Raw genomic sequence first — 17,220 nt, 5'->3', positions numbered from 1 at the left:
GGGACAGGGAGGACCTCATAGTGAGCTGGTGCCAAGAGGACAGAGGTAAGAGACGTGGAGGGAGGCAGCCAGGCAGCAGGTCACTGGGGCCTCATGGGCCACTGCAGGATGCCATGTGAGCAGCAGGTGAGGGGGTCTGCTTGGCTGTGCTGTTTTCAAAGGCCTGGGAGCTATTGGGAGAGTGAACGACAAGTCTCTTACAATCTAGAGCCCATCTTGGAGGCAGTAGGTGCTTGGAGAATAGACGGGAGGGGAAAGGAAGAGCCTGGAACAAAGGTAGAGAGATAATGGAGCTTCCGAATCAGAGCCAGAAAGGATGCCTTGCCTCTAATTGTCTTTGTGACTTGGGATGAACCAGTTCATTTCATCCCCCATCCCTAAAATGAGTGACTTGGACCTGCCGCTCTCAAACTCACCCTGAGAGGCTCTGAAATGGGGACTGTTTGCTCTTCCTCTATAAGGAGTAATTGCTTGTTACCCCTTAAATGGACTTTCCAGACAACTAATTGATAGGTTTTTTACACAGATCAGCAGACCCAGGTTGCTATAGCAATGTAGCCTTCAGAAGTCACAGGGATACATAGGGACAACTTCTGAAGGCCTCAGGGGCACCAGGAACAGTGGAGGTCGGGGTGGGGGGTCCCTGAAGCCTCATTCCCCGAGTGTCTCCTGTTAAGCACCTCTCTTCATGAGGAACTGTGATTCAGAGACCGCCAATTCAGCTTCCCCTATTCAGACTCCAGGAGGCAGACTATTGATGGGGGCTGCAAGGAAAGGACAACTTCCTCAGGCACCGTCTGGGTGGTCACTCACGTGTATCACTAAGGACAACAGGACACTCAGTATCAATGACCTTCAGAGCTGAGACAGACCCCCTACAGCATGAATGTTTCAACTCCTTCTATTCATAAGTGAGAAAACAGAGAACCAGAGAGAGGAGGAACTCACCTGAAGTCACACAGCATAGCAGCAGCAGAGATGGAAGAACTTAAGCACAGGTTTCCAGTATTGATGATCCCAGTCCTTGGGGGCTAGGGGTCGGGGAAGGGTGGGGAACACAGAGCAGGGATTAGGCTCACTGAAGTCCACACTGCCCTTTCTACTTAGACAGCCGGGGAGATCTCCAAGCCTAGATAGTGCTTTCTGAGACTAGAATGAAGCGTGAACTTTCTGGAGGTTTTTTTTAGTTTAGGAAGCTAGAATTAAATATTTAAATGACATACCAATTGTTCTCAATGAAAGAGGACTACTAATTGCCAAAAAAAAAAAAAAAAAAAAAGAAAAGAAAGATGCCTAATGGCCATCGTAGAAGAAAGGCTGTACAAACTGTGGAATATCCATTCTCATGGAAAACTGTGAAGCAGGTAAAAAGAATAAGCTGATAAAGTAGCTTTGCACATACCAAGATCAAAAATAGTGAAAGATACAATACTGAGCTTAAAAAAAGTTTTAAGACACATATGATGCCATAGATGTAAACAAAAAATAAACCCCACAAATAACACTGCATTGAAAAAGATCTAGCAAAAAAGCATACCGAGTAGTTAACAATCATTTTCTCTAGGTATTAGGGAGGAATCCAGGATTAGAGGTCAACAGGGACTTTTTAGCCTTATCTAGAATGTCTTAATGTCTTACAAGGAAAGCATATTCATGTATTATTATTGACCTATCATTTTAAAATAGTTAGTATATGCTAGTTTTAGAAAAACTGGGAAATACCAGAAAGTGCAAAGGAACAAGTAAGAAATCTCTTGCCCCCTTTACTTTTCCATATTTTGTCTTTTTCTAATAGATTTTCAGAGGTCTTTCTGATTATAGGTTCCATAATACCTTCTCATTCTGTCGTTTGCCTTTTAAAAAAAAAAAAAAAAAACAGATTAATATATCATTGATAGGTAGAGGGATATAAATTGAATAGTTGATGACTTGGACAAAGGTATTTTCCTCATTAAGTTAGGTGCTTATAAATATTTCTCAAAATTCAGGGTGCAATATTAGTACAGAAACCCAGGTACCTGTGACATTATTTTTCTGGTTTTGGGTTTTTATAGGGTATTCTGGTGGTTTCAATTAAGATATTACAGTCAAATGCATAAATCTTAAGTGTACAGGTTGATGAAGGCACATGTCCATGTAGCCCAGGTCTAGACGCAGAACATTTACAGTATCATAGATGGTTCTTTCATGCCCTCTTCAGTGTTCCGCAAAGAATCATGGTTCTGAGTTCTATTTCCGGAGATAATGTTGCTTGTCCTTGAATTTCATATAGAGTTATCTAGTATGTTTTCCCTTTCCTTTCTGACCTCTGTCGTTCAAGATTACATTTGAGATTCATCCATGTTGTAGATCATCCATTTTTTATTACTGAATCAATTACTCTAGTATTCTCATTGCATGAACAGACTAACTGAATCATCCATTTTACTGTGGGTGGACATTTGGGTTGTTTATAGTTTGGTACTATTATGAATAATGATGTCATGAATATTCTTGTACAAGTGTTTTGCTGTATGTATGCTCCTGTTTTTATTAGGGAAATACCTATTAGGTTAGCTTCAAAGCAGTTTTGCAAATTGTACCAATTTATACTCCCATGCAGCAGTATATGAGAGTTATAACTTCTCTGCAGCCTCATAAACAATTTGTCCCTCTTTATCATAGCCATTCTGGTGGGGGGTGTCATCTTTCATTATGATTTTGATTTCCCTAATGATGCTGATTCTCCTTCCACATGCTACTAACCATTTGGACACCATCTTTTGTGAAGTGCTGGTCAACATTCTTGCCTTTTTAAGTCATCTTTCTTATGGATTTGTGGCCTTTATATATTATGGATACATGTATTGCAGATATATTACTCTGGCTTGTGTCTTGGTGAACAGAAGTTCTTCAGGCTTAAGGTAGTTATTTTTTTCCCTTACAGTTGATACTCTTGTGACTTGTTTAGAAAACCTTTCCTACTCTCACGCATCAAGATAGGCTATCCTCTGAAAGTTTTAGAGGTTAGTCCTTCAAGGCTAAACAGACCTTTAGGTCCATATTATTCACCTAGAATTGATGCTTGTGTTTAATGGGAGGTATAAATCTTTTATTTCCAGATTGTTCTGGCGCTACTTCTTGAAAAGACCTTCCTCCTGCAGTCTGTAGTGGTAGTGCTATGTCTTTTATCTCGTGTCCATAAATGGTCTGGTCATCGCAGCCTCTTAATATTTGTTGGATCTAATCTGAAACATAAAAAATACTGATTTGTATCAGGTTTTTAAAGGAAATTCTTCCCTGGGAAATCAGAAAGTGGTCATTAGGGAAGTCGCAGTCACTAAGTTTTTGTTCAAATTTTGTGTGGTTTTCTAGACTTCGGGCCATTGTTTGTTATGCCAGCATACACCAGGAGAGGGACCTGTTTGTAAGTGTGAGGGAGGGCGGGCCCGAGTCCCTGGGAGGGACAGAGCCTTTTAGTCTGCCTTTTACTGCAAGGCCTCTTGCCTCTGCCTTCATCTCTGTTACTTCTTCTCTCCTTATTTTGTTAGAGTGGACCACAGAAACACTCCAGTCAGTCCTTTGAGAGCATTACTGCCCTCATCAGAGATGAGGCGAGTCTAGACCCAAACTCACAGATCCAAATGCCTATCAGATCTGGAAAAGCCCCCAGAGACCATCCAGGGTCAGTTTCTCAACCTCAGCACCACTGACATTTGGAGCCAGATAATCTTTTAGGGGGTTTCCCTAGGCTTTATAGGATGTCAAACAGCATTTTTGCACTATATTCCAGTCGTACCCTTCATTGTGGCAACCAACAATGTCTCCAGATATTGCCTGATAGTCCTTAGGAGGGCAAAACCTCCCCCTGTTGAAAACCACTCATCTAGTGCAACCTCACATTTTCTAGATAGGAAAACCGAGGCCCCAGGAGGGAGCTGATTTTCCCAGCCTTACAGCTAGTGCAGGAGTCTGGATGAAAACCAGATGCCCCTTGGAGTCCAAAGATCCTTAAGGTGCTAACCTTAAGGTGTATTACAGTACAGAGAGATGCCCAGCTGAGCTTTGCCGATTGTTTTTGTTCTTTTCAGTAGTTTCATGCCCACATCTGACCTTCTGTCTCCCACTTCTACCTTTTAATGTCTTTCCTCTAATTGTTTTTATTACACAGTTGAAATAAATTCATTGATTGAAAACTCAGAGAAGCAGAAAGAAAACAAAAACCACTTTGTCACACTAAGATGACCTCTGTTCACTTTTTTTTTTTTTGAGATGGAGTCTCACTCTGTTGCCCAGGCTGGAGTGCAGTAGCGTGATCTCGGCTCACTGCAACCTCTGCCTCCCAGGGTTCAAGCAATTCTCCTGCCTCAGCCTCCTGCCTCAGCCTCCTGAGTAACTGGGGTTACAGGCACCGCCACCACGCCCAGCTAATTTTTGCATTTTTAGTAGAAGAGATGAGGTGTTGGCCAGGCTGGTCTTGAACTCCTGACCTCAAGTGATCTGCCCACCTCAGCCTCCCAAAGTGCTGGGAGTACAGGTGTGAGCCACCACACCCGGCCGACCTCTGTTCACATTCTAAAGGATATTCTTCCAGATATTTTTGTGTTCTAGCAGATTTTCCCTTATAAAATTAGTAGTTATAAAAGCAGTACCCACCAAGGTGAGAAGAGTGACTACCTCTATGAGGTGTGGTGGGTGACAGGGGTGTGGGAGAAGTATCTCTCACTTTTTAGACTTTATTGTTTAGATTTATTGCATTAAATATTACTTTTTTCCTTAAAAGGAAAGACTCATATGTAGCAAATGTATACAATTCAAATGCATGGAAAGTAAAAAAGTAAAAGCCCCATCTCAACCACCCCCTCAGACCGTCACTCCATACGCCCACCTGTGCTTGATCCAGGATGATTTTGCCCGTCACTCTGAGAAAAGGCTCCTCCAGCTGCCCAAGAAGCGTATCCTGTCCCTTTGCCCAGGCACCCACAAGTAATGCCTCTGGCGTTTCTGTATCAGTGTTTCTTAGCCCAGACACTGATTATGTTTTTGGTTGAAAATGATCCACGCTTTGTGGAATGGAGGCACTTTGACTCCCAATAATACCCTTCCTTTGTGTGACTTTATGATTTTTAAGTATATTTACATCTTTTCAGACATGGCTTTATCTGAAAAACAAACCTGTTAGTGTGAACATATCAGGACTTGGGAAAAAATGGTCTGAGAGGTAAGAGTCACTGGTTCCACAGACAAGACCAAGAGCCCCCATGGGCCAGGCAGAGTGTGAGACTCCAGGGCATATCCCATCCCTGATGGCACTGTTCACTACCCACCCGCTGGTTTTCAGCATAGAGGGTTAGCCCTCCAAGCCCTCCAGTGGTGGGGTTCAAGCCACCACGCCTGGCCAGACCCAGATACTTTCAGAGCTCCACACTTGACTCTGATGTGCAGCCAGAGTAGAGGATCTCTGATCTAGAAGCATCTTCTTGGACTAGAGCTGCCAGACTTTTGACATGGATGCTTAGTTGTCATAGTTCTTGCCACATCTGCAGATCACTGGTTCTGTTATTTACATAATCCTTTTAATGAAACTTAATTTTAAAAGGAAACCATCACTTGCATTTAAAAGAAAAAATCATCTCTTGCCATCATTAGAAAGCAACCAGAATAATACATTCAACCAAAATACAGCAAAGTCATATAATTCCAGCTGCTGCCTGCCCAGATCTCTGAACACAAGCGCTACTCCCTCTTTGATAAAAACAAGATTAGTAAATATTAGGTGCTAACCTGTGCTGGTTTCAAATGGAAACTGTCTCATTAAGGTTGTCAGAAAGATTGACAGGAAACTAAAAAAGGAAAGAACTTGCTCACTGTGTGGCTCATTATGATTAAATCACATTTCCTTGTGTGCCCAATTTCCACTTTAGGAAATGCTAACCTTGGAAGACATTGGCATACACTTGAGGGAAGGGAAAGCCCACTTTCTAGACCACAGTTTCTTGGCTATAGATCTTTCCCAGTTGACCAGATATTATTCTGATCCAGAATAATAAGTCTATTATCCCCTTGACAATTCAGGGGACAGGGGAAGGGGTTGGAGATGAAACATAGTAATATACAGCACTATTCAAGCAAGGCATAGATTGACAGGAGAAGATCACATACAATCAGGTAAGATTAAATTACTGATAGATTTAGCGAGGGCTACGAAGAGCTGCTGAAAGTGAGGAACCAGTGGAATAGGAGCAGAGGCACCGTCTCTCGGTTGAGGCTTCCACTGCACCTGGAGTCCCAAATGAGGGCTGGAAGCTGCGACTTGTACATTCTGTGCAAGGGAGAGGGTCATGGTGGAAATGAGAAGCCTAATTTCTTGCCTGCCTCACAGGCTGTGTATCCTTGAGGCTTAACATCAGTATGCGGGAAACACATTATGTGCCTCCATATAAGGGAATGTTTAGAACACTAAGCTCTCTGGTTAGGCCCAGCTCCCCATCCCCCTCCTGCTAGAAAATCCAAGCAGTGATCCCTGTGGGGTTGCCTGGACCTCCCATTTCCAGCTCCTTTCTCCACACAAAAACATAATGCATTAGTGTTACTTGTCTTTTTGTTGCCTCAAAAATCAGAGTTAAAGGTTAAGAAAATACTGGTTTGATTATTGTTTTTAGGAAATCAGCTAAAAATGGTAGTTTTTCACTCAACTGTGAACAGAACCCTAAAGGTAGAGTCTAATGCCATTCTGCATAAATCTGACATTCTTAGGATCGTATTGAATCTTTTTTAAATATGTACACGGAATCTTTATGGTAGCCTGTAGCCAAGAGAAATCAAGTCTCCAGTTAGCCTCATAGACTAAGTGAGTTGGGAACACTTAAGGTTTTTGATATTTGATGGAATCCCTCAGTTTTAAAACTGATGTTCATCAGTTGTAAATTAAGTATAATACAAAAAGAAAATTAAGACAGAAGGCAATGCAGAAATAAAACATGAATCCCTTGAATTCTGATGTGACTTCCTTACAGTAAAATATTTTTTTGCATCCTGACTCTAAAAACCTTTTTTGCTTTTACTGTCAGCACAGCAATTTTACAGTCGATAGACCGTGGTTCTTAATCACCTACTGATTATTTCTCTTGTAGTTATCATATAGTGGGAATAACAAGCATTCGCATGGCACTTGGTACATGCAAAGTTACTGAATCCTAACTTTCACTTACTAACTCCTCCCAGAGAGAAACTTCTGCAGAAGCACAAGCTCCTGGCAGTTCTCCAAGGAGGGATCATTGAAGTTTGTTGTTTTTGTATAGCAATTGCATATTATTCACACTTTGGAAAACTCATCGTGGTTAGATCCTGGTTCCAAAAAAAAGCTGTAAAAGAAATATTTTAAGAACAATTGAGGATATTTTAGTCTTGACTACATTGTATATGATATTAGGAAAATTTTAAATTTAGGGGATCACGATTCTGAGGTTACACAGGAGGGTGTCCTTGTTTTTGGGAGTTGCATGCTTAGGTGTTTAAGGCTGAAGTGACTCAATGTCTTCCATTTACTCTCAAATGACTCTAAAATAAAGCAAATATGACAAAATGTTCATTGTGACTGTACGTCAAGGGTATAAGGATATTATTCCTTCAAATATTTTATATGTTTAGAATTTTTCCTAATGTGAAGTTGAAGTGGGAGACATAAAACCTCATCAGGGATCAAAAAGTTAAGAAGGAAAGGGGTTAAAGCAGACAAGGTCATGATGTATGAAGAAGAAAGTCATGAGGGTTTTTGTCTTTTCCAGCTACTCCGCTAGTTGGTAAGATTTATTCTTGGTAACATATATCCCGGAGCTACATCTGGCCTCATTTAAAAAATTTATAGAGGCATTTGCTAGCACCGAAGTCAGCCGTGACTCACAGGCTGACCACCTATTTGATTCACCATCAGGAAATACCAGTTTAAGATCCAAGAAAGGCAAATGAACCCAGGGAAGCTGGCCAGTCCAAATGAGAGGCCAGTGGGTGGCCCTAAGAGAACGCCTCTGGCAGCCACCCTCCTCCCATTGGCTGTGGGGGGAAGGCTTGCCATCTGCTTCAGGAATACTAACACACAAGAATGCCTTCTCCCTATGCGCTGTTTAAGAGAAATGTCTCAAACCCAGCTCTACTGAGGGTCACCGCCTTTCCATGCTCGAGCCGAGAGAGGGGCATGCCTTAGCATTAACAGCAAAGGGGTCTTCATACAGTGATAAATCAGATTGTTACTCTCCAGCTTAAACCTGACAGGCGGATTCTTGCTATTCTTAAAATTCAAACTCCCAACTTTGACCAGCAAGGCTCAGAAGATTTCAGCCATGCCTATTCCACCAGCTTATCTATTATTACCAGTCTGCCTGGCTGCACAACCCAACCACCTGGCATACTTTGGGGGTCAAGTTACAGAGAAAGAAACTGAGGTTCACTGCAGGTCTGCATCAGGGCAAGACTGAATCCCATTGTCCTTGGCTTCTACCTTAAGGCTTGTTGACTTTTACCACCTTGGCCTTGTAATTCAAGAGCACCAAGAACAACCCCTCAGCCCGCAAGAAAGAGCACCTCCGCTTTCTATCACAGTGTCTGAAATGCTATTAGAGACTCGCGCCAGGGGTTTGGAATGTTATCTGATCGATCTTTCTTTCTTTTCTTTATTTTGAGATGGAGTCTCACTCTGTCGCCTGGGCTGGGTGCAGTGGCACAATCTTGGCTCACTGCAGCCTCCGCCTCCCGGGTTCAAGTGATTCTCCTGCCTCAGCCTCTTGAGTAGCTGGGATTACAGGTGAGCGCCATCACACCCAGCTAATTTTTGTATTTATTTAGTAAAGACAGGGCTTCACCACGTTGGCCAGGCTGGTCTCGAACACCTGACCTTATGATCCACCTGCCTCGGCATCCCAAAGTGCTGAGATTACAGGCTTGAGCCACCAGGCCCACCCTGATCTTTAGAAGGCCCCACTAAAATGGGGCTTCTGAGAGCTGATACTTTAGTGAATATTCATTTATCAAGTAATTTTGAGGAGTAGGATGCTCATTTTAAAAAGGATGTAGGATAACTAAAAATAGGCCCAAAAAAATCCAGATAGAAGCTTTGTACTGCACATGGGAAGATGCTAATAGTATATACTAAATGATAAAAATAGAGTACAGAAGAGTAGGTATATTCTGTTCTTATTTTAAAATATATGCTGAAAAGGTATGTGCAGAGAAGAACTTGGCAGTTCAAACTCTGGAAAAGGCGATTAGCAGTGACGACTCCTGGGTGGTGGAGTTATACGTTTTTTCCTCCTTTAAAAAATTTATCTGCATTTTCTAATTTTTTGAAAGTGAACATAAAGATAGCCAATAAAAAGAGGCTAGAGTGGCAATCATTAAAATATATCTAAAGTTAGTAATTTTCCAGAGGACAGTCTTTGCCTAGGGGCTAAATTAAGTATTTGGTGCACTCCCAGAAGAAAATGACAAATTTCAAGTCAAATCCCACATGTAAGGTAACTAGATTATTAATGATGATAGTCACTGGAAATCAAGAACAGCAGGTTTGTAGTTTGAATGCCACTGCCCCCTTCGAGTTTGCCATGGCTGTCGATCGATCCTGCTGCACTGAATTGGTGTCAGAATCCTCTCCAAAAGCCACTGCTGCCTCTCAATAGTGGTTGATGTATGAGGTGACCCCAGGGCCATTACTGGGACACATGTTGCCTTCAGGAAATCATAAAAAGGTATCCTTCCTCAAGACATTTCACCTCTTTCTTTTTAAATATATATTTTAAAGAATAACATCTGCTAGAAAGTGATTATAAACAATCTCTGATGTCTGCAGTGTGCTTGGCATTCCCTAGGATGTGATGCCCTTGGATACTATACTCGCTACATAAACGATACCCAGCAGCCTTGGGTAATAAACTTCCCCCATCCCCCCAAAATAAGCACAAACCCTGACAAGATGGTATCATTGATCTAAGACCCCTGGAAACTGCCCGTTGTTCCAGCATTCCAGGTGCTGGCATTTGTCCTGCTTTGGTATCTGGGCAGCGGCTTTCCTCCCGAAATGCCCACTTCCACCTGGTCAGATGCACAGTCCTGTACAGCAAGGCAATGCAGCAAAGCCCAGGACACTAACCGGATAGGGCTCACCAGTCAGCTGTTCCTTTTTCAAGGCAGCATGGGGAAAGGAGGACTGTGGGTCTCTGTTCCAATTAAATTGCGAATTCATTTTTATTTCCAGTCTGTGAATTTGCTGATTGCACATTCCAGTCACTTGTAAAAAACATAGTTAGTTCCTGGGGTCTTTGCTGATGCATCGACTGCATTGCAAGCCCAGCCTCTCCCTCCCAGCACCATTATGGTTCTGAAGGAGACTCATTCTAGGGGACAGAGTCTGCTGCCTAATGATGAGTAACGGAAACTCATGCTGGGGACATTTACTACCCAGAACATTCTAAGTGACCACTTGGAGTTTTAAAATCAGCATTCCCAACTTGAGACTTGTTAAAGGCACCCAGGAATCCTCATGCCTTTGTCCCATCTACAGGCCCTGACTATAAGACTCAGCAAGTAGAACACAGTGAGGTTGATATTAAAGAAGGTGATTGCCTGGTAGGCCGGATGGCTACTTGGAGATGAGAGCAGGCCTTTGGCAGCAAGACAATCCTGAGAGGCCATAGCTCTGGTTTATCACCCATTTCTTCATTTAATAAGAAGTATTATTCTGTTTACTTATGCTCTGCCTGCCTATCAAAGAGCTGGTGTCATTAAGTCTGGAGACTCTTACATGGAATGAGACCAAGGGGAAGGGCAGGGTGAGTTGCATGAGGCTCTCTCAGCCTGATTTCCGGTTGATTTCCATGGTCTCCACTGGAAACCATATATCTTTGAATTCAGAAGTCTTGCCTCTATACTGGATAGCTATGAGACTCTGTTATATTCTCTAAGCCTAGCTTGTCCAACCCACGGCCCAAGACGACTTTGAATGCAGCCTGACCCAAACTCATAAATTTTCTGAAAACGTTATGAGATTTTTTTTTTTTTAAGCTCATCAGCTGTCATTAGTGTATTTTATTTTTATGTGTGGCCCAAGACAGTTCTTCTTCCAGCATGGCCCAGGGAAGCCAAAAGATGGGACACTCCTTCTCTAAGCCTTAGTTTCCTCACCTGAAAAGTGCTGGGACTAAGGAGCTACCTCACAGAGTTCTTAGTGTTAAATGAGGTAATGAATGCAAAGTCTCCAATGCTTAAGAAGCAGGTCCTCAGTTACCAAGAGCCCCCTTTCCTCCTCGTGCCATGAGCAAGGAGACTTGAATCAGCCTTTTCTCTAAGCCCCGTAAGAACTGAAAGCCTGGCTCACTGACCGCCCATAGCACTGTGGCCCACACTCCTCACAAGCCCAAGCCAAGGATGCCCTACTCCTTTCATATCAGCCACCTCATTTTATCCCTGATTTCTTCCTCCTTCTGAATGGGATGGCACCTTTCCTCACAGTTCAAAACCCTGCCCCTCCTCTCAGGCCCGTCTCACAGCCATCATTTCCTCATCCTCCCCAAACCGCTGGTCCTTTTCATCAACACACATTTTATCAAATGCCTTTCTCTGCGAGGAACTTGATGGTGTTTCTCTCTCTTCTCAGTCTCCAAAGCCCTTTGTCAGCAGCTTCTCCTATTGAACCCAGTTGATTCTGTTTTATTTCTCAGTCATAGGTGTCCTTGGATCCTTGGATCTCTTCTCCACGAGCTGGTAAACTTCACTGAAATCTCATTTTTATAGAGAGCTCTACCTGTTATAGGGTTTCCCGCAGCATCCAGGCCCCTCCCTGGCTCCATGGAGCGTGCCATCTTCATCTCTGTGCCTCTGGGTTGTCTGCCAGATCACAGAGCAAGCACTCAGTAGATATTTGGTGACCTAAAGAAAGGAATAAAGAGGTAGCAGCACATGCAGAGAAGTGGTATCTTCCCTATTCCTGACTTGAAAGGTGTCTTTTTATCCCTGTGTAGGCTGTATGCTAGTAGACATGGAAATGTTCAGAATTTATGTCTTCCCTTGAACTCAAGGAGCACTTTGTGCTTTTTTTCTCTTGGGTCTCATATAGTCAGAGGAACTCAAGTCTCCGGAAGGGTCTTGGTCACCCTGAGAAGCACCCACTCATGCAAACCTGGCGCAGTTCCTTTCCCCTGGGGTCAGCCTCCATCCCATGCTGACTTCCAAGTTCAGCTCTACCCCCCAGACTCTTCAGGGCCCAGGCCTCACATCCAGTTGCCTTTTAGACATCTTCTTTTCCATGTCCACACACATCAGAAATTTACCTTGCCTGAATCTGACCTTGGCTTCCTCCTGCCTGCAGCCTCACTGTGTCCTCTGACTCCACGAACGGCACCATCATCATACAGGTGCCCTGTGCAGGGGTTCTTTTCCTGCTGTCCTGATGTCCAGTCATCAGGTCTGTGGCCTCTGCTCACTTCCTTCCGTCTCCTTTGCCACTTACTCCTGGCCCTGCTTTCTCCAGCTTGGACTCTTCCAACACCCACTTTGCTCTCCCCAATCCTTTCTCTCCCTTGCAACCAGAAGGTGAAGCTGCAACTCTGCCATTTCCCTGATGAAAACCATCAGGATAATATCCAGAAATCTAAGTGAGACTTAGAAGAGTCTTCCCAACCCGCTCCTTCCCACCCCTCCTTCCTGTCTCATACCACTTTCCTCCAGCACTGAAAGCTTAAGTCTACCTTGGCTCTCAGCCCTGCCTCTTGCTTTGAGGCCTTTGCAGGTACTATTCCCCCTTAGCTGTCCATCACTCACCCCTGGTTCCAAGTTAGCGTCCTTCTTCAGAAATCCTTCCCTATCATCCTCCCCAAAGGTCTGAATTGCTTGCTCCTCTTTGCGTCCCCATAGACCCCAGGCACACCCCAATTGTAGCACTTATTAGAATTGCCCATTTACTTGCTTTTGTCATCATCTTGGTAAGCGTTGTGCATCTGGTCTCCCTCACCTACTCCAGCACCTTGCAGAAAGCCTTGTGCTTATTGTTTGCTATATAAATGGAAGAATTACTTAATCTCTGGCTCAGGCTCTATTCAAGTCAGAATGAAAGTCTTCAGAATTTGGTACCACCTTGTTGGGTATCTAGATCCTATTATACACACGTTCTCTACATTCTTGCTGGCCTCGCATATCAGGCCAACAAGAAAAATATAGAGAACGTGCAGGTCCTACACACGGGTGGTCCCTCAAGAAGATTCTCTCTCAATCAATGTTTGCATGAGATGTGGGTCAATGTCCTGGTCCTCCATCAGAAGCTCAGATTTCAGGAGCCTGGGCTAGATTAGACAGCCCAGTCTGCAGGTGACTTAGTGGAAGCCCTGAATGAATAAGAGCTCTGGTAAGTTTTTAAAAAGCAAAGGCACTGTGGGCTGGAGGGGCTTGGAACACTCCTACAAGGTGAAACTTAAATGGGGATTTATGGGATGGATAAAACTGGGTAGAAAATTTTGGGTAGGGATAAGAGGGTCAGGGAAGAAGGAATTTGTGGGTACAAATTGACGTGAGTGGTCTAATTATAGACTTGGAAACATCAGCAGATTTATAAAAAGTAGTCCGTCTGCAAAGAAATTATTTAAACCAATTCAGGGTCGAGGCTACCTCTGGAAGTTGGGAATAAAGGTATCAGTAATTTCCTATTTCTTTGCACAGAAGAACGTAGCTCAGACTCTTGTTCTTCTTCAAACTGCGTATATACCACAGTTTAAGTTTAAAGAATGTTAGTTGCTATAACCAAAAACCCAATAAGTCAACAAATGATATGAGCCTGTCAGATATGAGTGAGGCTCAAGTTTCTTAGGTGTTAAGATTTTAAGTGATTTTCTATTTCTATTTTTGGTAACTTTGCAATTTAATGACATGTATATATAATGAAGGGGGAAAGTCAAGCTTCCTAAGACTTTGGCTGCATTGGCTGCCATGGAGAAACAATGTGTGTCGAAGTGGAGTGGCCCTGGATCTAAATGTCAGCCTTACTGCTTATTTAAGCATCTGCGTGGAGACCTAGTTAGGAAAGTTCACCTTACTCCACAGGATGGGGACAGTGAGCCCTATCTCACAGGGCTGTCCAGAAGCATACAGCAGGCGACTGACATAAAGCAGCTAGCTCATTACTTAGTGCTCAGTAATGTTCATTGCTTCTCCTTCTCTAAAGAGAAAAGTGGTTGTATTTTACAGACTCTTGGTTCTAAAGACTTGGAGACCATTTAATCCAGCCTCTTCATTTTGTTCAAGTTGTTAATTGCACACTATAACTTAATTCCATTAAGGTCTTAATTGCACATTATAACAAATCAAATACTACAGATGAGCTTTTAAAGAAAAACATCCTAATTGTCTCTACTGCACTTCTGCCCACCTGTATTCCCAATTCCCTGGGCACCCTGTCCGCATCACTTCTGTTTCCAGTTCTTCCAGTCACCTCCGTAACACTCATGAGGGTAGCCTATTTCTTAATTCGCAACTTTAGACAATACTGACTCCCTACTTGGAAAGATGGGATTTTATCTCATTTCTCTCTCTCCCTCTCAACATTTGATTATATTACTGCTTCTGTTGTTTTCCCTTGTAATCATAGATAATATACTTATACCTCTATTGCTGCTTTTGCTAACATGATTTAGTATCTTGACTCCTTTCCATGAAAAGACAAAAGACTGAGGAAATTACCACCCCTGGTACTCCCACTTCCTGCCTCTTGTCAGCTTCACTTTTACTTCATCACCACTGTATTTTTTATAATACTTATATTTTGTTCTGCATCTGTCATGTCCTTAATTGTAGCCTAAAACAAAAACTATTTTCATTAAACCTATGCAAATATTTTTTCTTTTTTGTTTTTTTGAGACGGAGTCTCACTTTGTCACCCAGGCTGGAGTACAGTGGCTCAGTCTCGGCTCACTGCAACCTCCACCTCCTAGGTTCAAGCAATTCTCCTGCCTCAGCCTCCCAAGTAGCTAGGACTACAGGTATGTGCCACCATGCCCAGCTAATTTTTATATTTTTAGTACAGACGGGATTTCACCGTGTTGGCTGGGCTGGTCTCAAACTCCTGACCTCAGGTGATCCACCCACCTTGGCCTCCCAAAGTGCTGGGATGACAGACATGAGCCACCGTGCCTGGCCCCTATGCAAATATTTTTCTTTGCTGGATCAAGTGGCATGCTAGGATTTCATTTCCTTTCCCCTCTGATTCCAGCAACAAGACTCCAAAAGCTCTTTACTTTCAAGTTGGGAAAAAGTAGTTGCTTTCAGGGTTCTTTTTTTTCAAGTTAATTTTTTAAAGTGATATGGGTTCAATGTAGAAAACTTAGTAAATGCATACAAGTAGGAAAAAAAAAGGGAAAGAGTGGGAAAGAAAGTTAAAAACACCTGAAAATCCCACTACATGGACAATTCTTAAAACCACTTCATATAGTTCATAGAGTAATCAGTAAAATTGAAGAGATAATACTCCCTTTGTTATTACAATAAGGAGAAACACATAGGCCCCAAATAAGAGAGATTGTATTCTAAGGCTAAATTTCCTTACATGCTGGGACTTTTCAACTTTAATTCTACATAGTTATTGAGCATTTATTATATATTAGGTACCGTGCTTACTATTGGGAATAAGATGTGGTCAAAGATAGACATTGTCTCTACTTTCATGGAGGTTAAATTTCAGTGGTGGGGGAGTAGACATTTATGAACTAGTCATGTATGGGAATGTGTAATATAGATTGAGTTAAGATGCTGGAAAGGAAGAGAACTCAGTTCTTTGAGGACATTTAATAAAGGAACCTACATGAGCAGGGAGGCATTGGGGTCAGGGAAGTGTTCCTAAAAGGAACGATGCTTAAGTTGCGATCTGAAAGAACAGGAATTTGCTAAGCAAAGAGAGTAAGGGAGAAGAGATGGATTAGACAGCATTCCAGAGACAGTGAAGATTCTGTGATGGGCACACAGACAGCATGTTTGAATAACAAACAGCTCCTATGGCTGAAACAGTCAGAGTGGAGTGGGAAGGAGGGAGCTGAGTGGAGAGAGAACCAAGGCTGGGTGGTCTTCACAGGCCACAGCAAGGAGCCTTTCCAGCAGGGCATGGCTTGATGGGTTCCTAGGCAGAGTGGATGGCCTAGTGTGGATCCTTTAAGATAAGGATCAGACAAGAGGGAGGTCAGCCTTTGCCTGGGCTCCCACAATGGAAGCTTGTTTGTATCCCTTACACAGGCCTTTGTGTGCTCCAAAATGGATGTTTTTATCAGTCACAATGATCTCAGCTTCAATGCCAAACAAACACCTTCCACAAAAGGTGTTGCAGAGTGTGTAGCCACCTCATCATGAAAACAGCCACATAGCTCAAATCCTGGGACCTTCCAGGCAAATGCTTTTCCATCTCTTAAGAAATCACATCCTTCTGTTTCTCACCTTCATTGATAAATGACATTACGAAGCACACACAGAAGTTTGCCAGCAGGAAGCACCCCCAAAGAACCTCTGGTCCTGCGGTTTCAGTTTGCATTGAGGTGGCAGGGGCGTTGAAGGGGGTAAGTGGAACACTGTCTCCCCAAAAGAAATCTGAAGAAGCTCATCATGTAAAATGAACAAAACAGCAGCATTACTCTTGCAGAGAACCAGAGCTCTCTTCCTCTTCCTCTATCCCCTAAGGCGGCTGCCCACACCACTTTACACATGTTAACAAAACAGAAAGTTGATAGTTCACGCAATGGCCAGCTTCCAGTAACAAGACATTTCTAGGAACAACTGAAATGTTTGGAAAAGTGAAAGATGAGAAAACTTGGCAGTGGGGCTATGTATACCAGTCCTCTGGAACAACTTCAATAGCTCCTTGGTACACTTAAAATTCACACTTAGCCCCATGCCTACGAGGCCCCACCTGATCTGGTCTCTCCCTACCTTTAGGACCTCCTGCCGTATGTACTGTGAGTCTCTTCAACACTACACCCTAACTCGTTCCCTGCCCCACGGCCTTTGTACTGGACCACCCTTACCTCATATTTACATGGCTAGATCCCTTGCTTCATTCCATTCTCTAATCAAATGTCACCAACTCATTCCATTCTCTATTCAAATGTCACCAACTCAAACATCTCTCCAAAAAAAAAAAAAAAAAAAAAAAAAGGTTTTGTTTTTGTTTTTGAGAGAGAGTCTAGCTCTGTGGCCCAGGCTGGAGTGCAGTGGTGCAATCTCAGC

At 43.0% G+C, this 17,220-nt stretch overlaps 1 protein-coding gene and 1 long non-coding RNA gene across 5 annotated transcripts in view; one reads left to right on the top strand and one right to left on the bottom strand.

Moving 5' to 3' along the window:
• LOC105482372 (cytoplasmic FMR1 interacting protein 2) overlaps positions 1-17,220 on the top strand; it is a 133,559-nt gene that overhangs the window by 98,121 nt on the left and 18,218 nt on the right. The gene's annotated exons all lie outside the window — the stretch shown is intronic.
• LOC105482371 (uncharacterized) overlaps positions 1-17,220 on the bottom strand; it is a 30,924-nt gene that overhangs the window by 1,885 nt on the left and 11,819 nt on the right. The window contains exons 2-4 of one of the 2 annotated variants that reach the window (XR_003018167.2): positions 11,771-11,895; positions 1,723-3,227; positions 949-1,031 (exon numbers count right to left, since the gene is read on the bottom strand). This is a non-coding gene — a long non-coding RNA (uncharacterized lncRNA). Of the gene's footprint in view, positions 1-948; positions 3,228-11,770; positions 11,896-17,220 lie in introns of both variants that reach the window. The other variant, XR_011624541.1, reaches the window with a different exon arrangement.

Source organism: Macaca nemestrina, chromosome 6, assembly GCF_043159975.1.
Source record: "Macaca nemestrina isolate mMacNem1 chromosome 6, mMacNem.hap1, whole genome shotgun sequence".
In the NCBI taxonomy this organism is placed as follows: Eukaryota; Metazoa; Chordata; class Mammalia; order Primates; family Cercopithecidae; genus Macaca; species Macaca nemestrina.
The sequence above is the reverse complement of the archived record's forward strand: the minus strand, read 5'-3'. Positions and strand labels throughout refer to the sequence as shown.